Genomic DNA, 8,190 nt, shown 5'->3' on the forward strand with positions numbered 1-8,190 from the left:
TGGTAAAATATGATGTTATATAATATTGCCAACCGTACGCTCCCAATCCTTTGCAAGTCCCGCAACCGTAATCCGTCGGGACCCGGCGCTTGGCTCTTGCTAGTCTTGAGAGCCCAGGAGACCTCTTCGATAGTGATTGTGTTATTTAGGGATATGTTGAGGTCCCCTTGCCGCCCCTCATACGGCTCGTCATCCTCTGGGGAGAGGCTCGCAAAGATCCTCCTGTACGTTCTCTCAACATCGCTTAGTCCGGGCGCATCAGTGCCACCCACCAGCGGTTTGTCATCCAGGATCGATTGAATGGTGGCCGACTTATGATGTGTATAATGCCGTTGGACGGTGCGGAAGATGGACGCCCTGCGCTCGCGCCTATTGGCGGAATGAATAGTGGGTGGAGTCTCACGCTTTAAGGCTGCTCCGCGTCCATTCTTCTTAGCACCGCCGCGCCCAACCAGGTGACTCCCGGGCCGCTGGGACGTCAACCACGTTAGATAAAAGTTGAGCTTGTCAATCAAAGTGTGCATGCGGCGCCCTAATTGTGCTTTAGAAGCGATGTTAATAAGGCTTAATAAGTGTGGCTCTAGATTGTGTTCCGCAGCCAGATCCTGAATGTACTTAACCGCCGGGGGTAAGACCCCGACACCCCCGTTCACCGCTGATGTCTCCTCAAGAAAGCCAGACGGAGTGAGACTGTTCCCGGTTACGGATTGTACGGACACATGTTGTTCCACGTTGACGGTCGATCGCTCTTCGACCTGCTGCTGAGCATCAGCCTCACCATGCTCTACTTCAGTATGATGGAAGATCTCCTCTAAGATATCTTGTCGCTGCGGAGCTTGTTGTAGCTGCGCGACATATTCCTGGTATCGCACCTGCCGACGCCTATATTTTATTTGATCGATTGTAAAGTCAGGACAGACACTCGCCTTGAGGTGCTGGTTGATGAAGCGACCATCATAGCTTGCCTCCGCCTGAGCCATTTTTATGAGGAGTTCGTCTTCGTCTAGTTGGTCGTCGGCAGTTGGTGCGGCTGATGCCCCGCCCTCATATTGCCGTTCAAGTTCGTTATTATACTCGGCGGGGTGAGCACGCCTGATATGCTGTCTAAGGCCAGCGTAAGTGCTAAATGATCTTTGACAATATTCGCAGCGGTTTGGATCATCTTTAGGAGGTCCTTTACAGCGGAGCCTCCGTAAGTGTGTCTTTAAGCCCTCGTCAGACGCGAATTCTTTATTGCACACACAAAGCGGCATTCGGCTTGACTGGATTTAATGTTTGAGTGATAGACCGGGGCTAGACAAGAACGCTCCCCGGTTGTGTAAATGAAATTTGGAAAAAAAATAGGTCACTCTTCAACGCACCCTTACTAGAAAGGCAACGAACACCAGTGTCATTAGCTAGGTCCCGCTCCAGAAGAAGAACGAGTTGCCTACCCAGGGAACGCCGCGTGGAGGCTGACACTTGGTAGTTCAGGACTGTTGTAGGAAGAAAGCTTTACAATGCACGTTCACAGCGATATCACAGCTAAACACGTAAGACAAGGATCGCTTTCAACCATCAATCCCGACCACTCGATCCCCAAGTCACGTCAGAATCGCTACGGACCTCCATCAGGGTTTCCCCTGACTTCGTCCTGACCAGGCATAGTTCACCATCTTTCGGGTCCCAGCGTGTACGCTCTTGGTGCGCCTCTTCTCGCATATTACGAGAACATGCTGAGAATGAGACGCCCCGGGAATGCAAAGCGGCCGCTTTTAACAGCTAAACCACCTGTCTTCCCTTAATCCCCGCAAGGAGGATTTTCACTTTCATTGCGCCTTTAGGTTTAATGATTCCCAATGACTTGCGTACATGCTGGACTCCTTGGTCCGTGTTTCAAGACGGGTCCTGAAAGTACCCAAATCTATATCGTCGCCGATCGGTTAACAAGGTCTGTTCGAGAATCTTCGCAACCAACAGTCGCCAGCGGTCGGGATCGGCACTAGGTCCGAACTTCGACACAAAACTGACGCGCTTGCCGCGAGTCGAACGCTCCAAACGAGCGGCCTTGAACCTTTCGTATACCGTCGAGCGAGTCGGTCGGGAAAACACGGGTCCGTTCGACACGTAGGCAAAACGGGCTCCACCGTGAACCTTAAACCGACACCCAACGGATCGCGACGTCCTACCAGAAGAAAAGTGCACACGTTCGTAATCAGTTCGTAGAAAAGACGGCGCAAAAACCGCAAGCGATTTTCGTCACACAATTCCTCTCTCCGCCAATTACGAAACGCGAATGAATTCCTTCCTTCGACCTTTCGGGTTTCTCAGGTTTACCCCTAAACGGTTTCACGTACTCTTGAACTCTCTCTTCAAAGTGCTTTTCAACTTTCCCTCACGGTACTTGTTCGCTATCGGTCTCGTGGTCATATTTAGCCTTAGATGGAGTTTACCACCCACTTAGGGCTGCACTCTCAAGCAACCCGACTCTAAGGAGAAATCCTCCCGCCATAGGCAACGGTCACTACGGGCCTGGCACCCTCTATGGGCTGTGGCCCCGTTCAAGAAGGACTTGGACGCGTCGCACAATTTCGGGATAATGGATCCTCCCGAACACCACATTTCCCGGCGCCCGATATCGGCCGCGGGATTCGGTGCTGGGCTCTTCCCTGTTCGCTCGCAGCTACTAAGGGAATCCTAGTTAGTTTCTTTTCCTCCGCTTATTAATATGCTTAAATTCAGCGGGTAGTCTCACCTGCTCTGAGGTCGAAATTTGAATAATTTTCAAAGACAAAATCACTTATTATCTACAATCGTTTGTAAGCGAAATAATTCTGATGAACGTTTTATTATATTGAATAAGAAAAAAAAGTGTATAAACATAAGAAATGGAAAAATAAAACATATCTGACGTCATTTTCCGCTTTTCATTCGAAAACATCGGACACGACGATTGTTTTATTCCCTATATCTTTTCATCACACTACCTTTCCATATTCAAAAACATTCATTCAATCGCTTCATCATTATTTCTCTATTGAACATTTGAAGGGCAACGAATCTTATATACATATAAAACATAAGAAAATGTTTCAACGTATATATAATTCCTGAATCGTTGACATTTTCTCTCTCCCCTCCACCTGACAACAAATATGAGAAAAAATAAATAGATTGGTAGATAGATAAATAATCGTCAAAAACCCGAAAAAAAAGGAACATTTAACATTTGTACTGTTTTTGATTTAAAAAAAAAATTTAAATACAAACTATACAGTACATATAATTTATAATATTAAAGTTATTTTTTATCGGGACGCTTTCACGATTTAAGATGTCGCACCTGAAAAACAAGTGCGTACAACATCCATCTCGTTCTGATGTAAACAAACGATGTTCATCAATATTAATATTAATATTGAAATTTCATCATTCGAAAACCGAACAGTTTTTGAAATAAATACGACCCTCAGCCAGGAGTGGTCCGGGAACAGAATCCGAGGACCGCAATGTGCGTTCGAAATGTCGATGTTCATGTGTCCTGCAGTTCACAAGTTGACGCGCAATTAGCTGCGTTCTTCATCGACCCACGAGCCAAGTGATCCACCGTTTAGGGTATTTTTATATATTTATTAAAGTTTCATATGTATATCTAATTTATGTTTTGCACGTATATATATATATATATATATATATATATGTATATATATTAAAATTACATACAAATATCATAAACAGACTACACAATTCACTTCAATATTCTTAGATCAAATGACAATTTAATTATATAAAAACACCATTATTTCTATATATCCTCTATTCTCTAAATAGAAAACGATTTATTTTTACACCCATATATTTTATAAATCATACATATATTTAATATGCTGAAACATATTCGAGGTGTTTATATTCGTTTCAAAGAATTTACAGAGGATAGAATAACAGCGCCTGTTAAAATTCTTAATATATTTCCAAACACAATCGTTATCAAAATTTTTCCAAATTTCAACATATGTATATAGAAAAGTTCAAACGATGTGGAAAAATGAAATCGGGCGAAAATCCTTATTAATATTACCATATTTTAATCCATCTATCTATCTACAATACATACAATTAATTGTAGATTAAAAGGATTATAGGTACCCGTTCTACATAAATTAACACACCGTTTATTTTTACCAATTCTATGTTGAAATAGTATAAAATTTTCGATTAGTTTGGAAACATACATTCAAATAACGTCAATAAACCGTGTGTTTTTAAACAACATCACAAATTCCTTCCGTTTATAGACTAGTTTTCACTAATTTAAACGTTAAATATGTTCAGTTGTCACAAAATAAAACAAGAAGAAAAAATTCTCTTATGATATAATAATACACACAGTTTTAACGTTGCCTTTTTATTTTCTATTGTTATTTAGCTGATAATTGTTATTTAGTATAGCAGTTATAATTATAATAACAATTTCTTGCTCACTCATGATTTTATTTTCTACAGATAAAATCAATAGAAATCATAACAACAAGAAATAATGGGATTATCAACGGCGTACCATGATACAGCTACAATAGCAGAAATAATATAAAGCAACTTCGTTCAAATCAACTTCTCGTAAGAAGATACAAATGTGTTTTTTTATGTTTATGTTTAAATATTTGTCGCATTACAATGTAATAAAATATATTAAACATCAACACACACTGTAATGATCCTTCCGCAGGTTCACCTACGGAAACCTTGTTACGACTTTTACTTCCTCTAAATGATCAAGTTTGGTCATCTTCCCAGACGCATCGACGACGCCGAAACGCCATCGCGCATCGGTCCGAAGACCTCACTAAATCATTCAATCGGTAGTAGCGACGGGCGGTGTGTACAAAGGACAGGGACGTAATCAACGCGAGCTTATGACTCGCGCTTACTGGGAATTCCTCGTTCATGGGGAACAATTGCAAGCCCCAATCCCTAGCACGAAGGAGGTTCAGCGGGTTACCCGGGCCACTCGGCCAGGGAGGACACGCTGATTCCTTCAGTGTAGCGCGCGTGCGGCCCAGAACATCTAAGGGCATCACAGACCTGTTATTGCTCAATCTCGTGCGGCTAGAAGCCGCCTGTCCCTCTAAGAAGAATTGTTTGTACGCCGACAGTAAAAACCGCGCACGACCGAGCGCACGCAACACACGGTTATGACAACCGCGAATCACGCAACGACATCTAGCCGGCGGGCCTTTGGGATGTCAAAATACGCCTAGTTAGCAGGCTAGAGTCTCGTTCGTTATCGGAATTAACCAGACAAATCGCTCCACCAACTAAGAACGGCCATGCACCACCACCCACCGAATCAAGAAAGAGCTCTCAATCTGTCAATCCTTCCGGTGTCCGGGCCTGGTGAGGTTTCCCGTGTTGAGTCAAATTAAGCCGCAGGCTCCACTCCTGGTGGTGCCCTTCCGTCAATTCCTTTAAGTTTCAGCTTTGCAACCATACTTCCCCCGGAACCCAAAAGCTTTGGTTTCCCGGAAGCTGCCCGTCGAGTCATCGGAGGAACGTCGACGGATCGCTAGCTGGCATCGTTTATGGTTAGAACTAGGGCGGTATCTGATCGCCTTCGAACCTCTAACTTTCGTTCTTGATCAATGAAAGCGTTTTTGGCAAATGCTTTCGCTTCTGTCCGTCTTGCGACGATCCAAGAATTTCACCTCTAACGTCGCAATACGAATGCCCCCATCCGTTCCTATTAATCATTACCTCGGAGTTCCGAAAACCAACAAAATAGAACCGAGGTCCTATTCCATTATTCCATGCACACAGTATTCAGGCGAAATTTTAGCCTGCTTTAAGCACTCTAATTTGTTCAAAGTAAACGTGCCGGCCCACCTCGACACTCAATGAAGAGCACCGCGGCAGGATTGAGTTGGGTCCGCTCACACGCACGGAACGCCGCCGACCTCCGGATTGGATACCGAATGATCAAACGTGTCACAATACGCGGAACGAGAGCCCACCGGCAGGACGTCTCGCGACACGCCAGTTAACACCGCGGACGATGAACCGGCGGCGCGAGACACAAATTCGACTACGAGCTTTTTAACCGCAACAACTTTAATATACGCTATTGGAGCTGGAATTACCGCGGCTGCTGGCACCAGACTTGCCCTCCAATTGATCCTCGTTAAAGGGTTTAGAGTGTACTCATTCCGATTACGGGGCCTCGGATGAGTCCCGTATCGTTATTTTTCGTCACTACCTCCCCGTGCCGGGAGTGGGTAATTTGCGCGCCTGCTGCCTTCCTTGGATGTGGTAGCCGTTTCTCAGGCTCCCTCTCCGGAATCGAACCCTGATTCCCCGTTACCCGTTACAACCATGGTAGGCGCAGAACCTACCATCGACAGTTGATAAGGCAGACATTTGAAAGATGCGTCGCCGGTGCGAGGACCGTGCGATCAGCGTAAAGTTATTCAGAGTCACCAAAGTGTACGATAACGAGCCACAAAGTAACCCGCCACCGATTGGTTTTGATCTAATAAAAGCACTCCTTCCATCTCCGGTCGGAGCTCTGTTTGCATGTATTAGCTCTAGAATTACCACAGTTATCCAAGTAAGTGTGGGTACGATCTAAGGAACCATAACTGATTTAATGAGCCTTTCGCGGTTTCACCTTAATTTGGCTTGTACTGAGACATGCATGGCTTAATCTTTGAGACAAGCATATGACTACTGGCAGGATCAACCAGGGAGCTGTATTTTGTTTGAAATTTCATATATTTTCCTTTCCTTTAAATGGTCATTAATGAAGAATGAAAAAAAAGTTTTGTATTCTTTATTAATGTCGGTAATCGCGATACGAAGAATATATGTCTATATAAATCGACATATCTCTTTCATGTATATATGAAAATTACCAGGACTAATAATAAAAAAAAGTAACTCTTTTTACATATCACCATTCATTTTCTTAGAAAGGATTTAATGTTATTCAAACACATCTCACCTTAATAATAAATATTTGATTTATTATTGATGATGTGCAATAAGGATTTTGTGCGTGTTAATGATGCATTTCGTTAAACGGAAAAACCGAACGAATTGCCACGCTCTAAACATATTACAACAAAATCAAGTAATGCGATATTATAATTAAGAGTTAAGATGCATTATCTTTCTTTTCTCTCAATTTTCTTATCACTTTACTAGGATAATATCTGATTCAACTACACAATTCGCTAATTTTGAATATAATCATCGTCCTTCAAAAAATTCTTACCAAGTAAAGAACGATAATAACAAAATTTTATTCATTGTGCTAAACGCTGACAGATTTCAAATTTTTCGAACATTCTCTCGACCCTTCGCTAGATTGAAAGCGACATGGAAATCTCGAAAGTTCGTTTCGTAATCATTTTTCTATTGCCGTATATATTTTTGATATTTTTTTTAAATATATATATATCATTTGTAAACGGCAAAAAGAAAAACTTTCTCGCACGGAACGTAGAGAGTTATCGCATATAAATAAGACTGACATATGAGGCGATGTTAAATAACGAAACGAGAAAAAATTTCTAATCATATTTTTTTCTCATCATTCATCATCGCGGTTCAACGTACACGTCTCAAATTTTTGTATATATATATATGATTGCATTTGGATCATAACGTTTACATGATATTTTCAGTAAAAATCAGTAAACGCCACCGTATCCGCAATCCCGCTGTCGAAAAAAAAGCGTACATTACAATTCGCTACAACTGTTCGTTGAACAAAATCGTGTACGCCTTAAAAAATAAAAATTAGCAGCGATAATATGGACATCGTCGTTGCCCAAATTCTTCCATATAGAAGACCGAAAAACTTCAGCCGAATACTTATTAAAAATCGGCTTCCGTTTCTCTCAACATGTCCAACACTACTATATAACTGCATCGACATAGACCTATTGATTCCCTCGAGTTACCGTAAAAGTACTGATATACAGACTCATTTGTGTTAGTATGCTGAATCGGTTAGAAACCCGTTTTCATGTATTACGCTTACGTTCGACACTAGACCTGTTGTTTAGCTTGATTCCAAGAAAAAGCATTACTATAAAAATGGAAAATTTTTTAAATTTAATAAAATTTCTCTGTTAAAACAAATATCTTATTATTATTATTAATAATAATAATAATAATTTTTTTTTTTTTTTCGACAACCTGGAAAGGGTC

General features: G+C 42.0%; 1 non-coding gene and 1 pseudogene across 1 annotated transcript; both read right to left on the minus strand.

Moving 5' to 3' along the window:
- Nucleotides 1-3,442: 3,442 nt before the first annotated feature.
- Nucleotides 3,443-3,597, minus strand: LOC131674760 (5.8S ribosomal RNA). The gene has a single exon (XR_009302876.1). It is a non-coding gene; the product is annotated as a 5.8S ribosomal RNA (ribosomal RNA).
- Nucleotides 3,598-4,691: 1,094 nt separating this feature from the next.
- Nucleotides 4,692-6,722, minus strand: LOC131674756 (small subunit ribosomal RNA; annotated as a pseudogene).
- Nucleotides 6,723-8,190: the final 1,468 nt, after the last annotated feature.

The sequence above is a fragment of the Phymastichus coffea genome, unplaced genomic scaffold (assembly GCF_024137745.1).
Source record: "Phymastichus coffea isolate CEN01 unplaced genomic scaffold, Cenicafe_Pcof_1.1 PCOF00294, whole genome shotgun sequence".
Lineage (NCBI taxonomy): Eukaryota > Metazoa > Arthropoda > Insecta > Hymenoptera > Eulophidae > Phymastichus > Phymastichus coffea.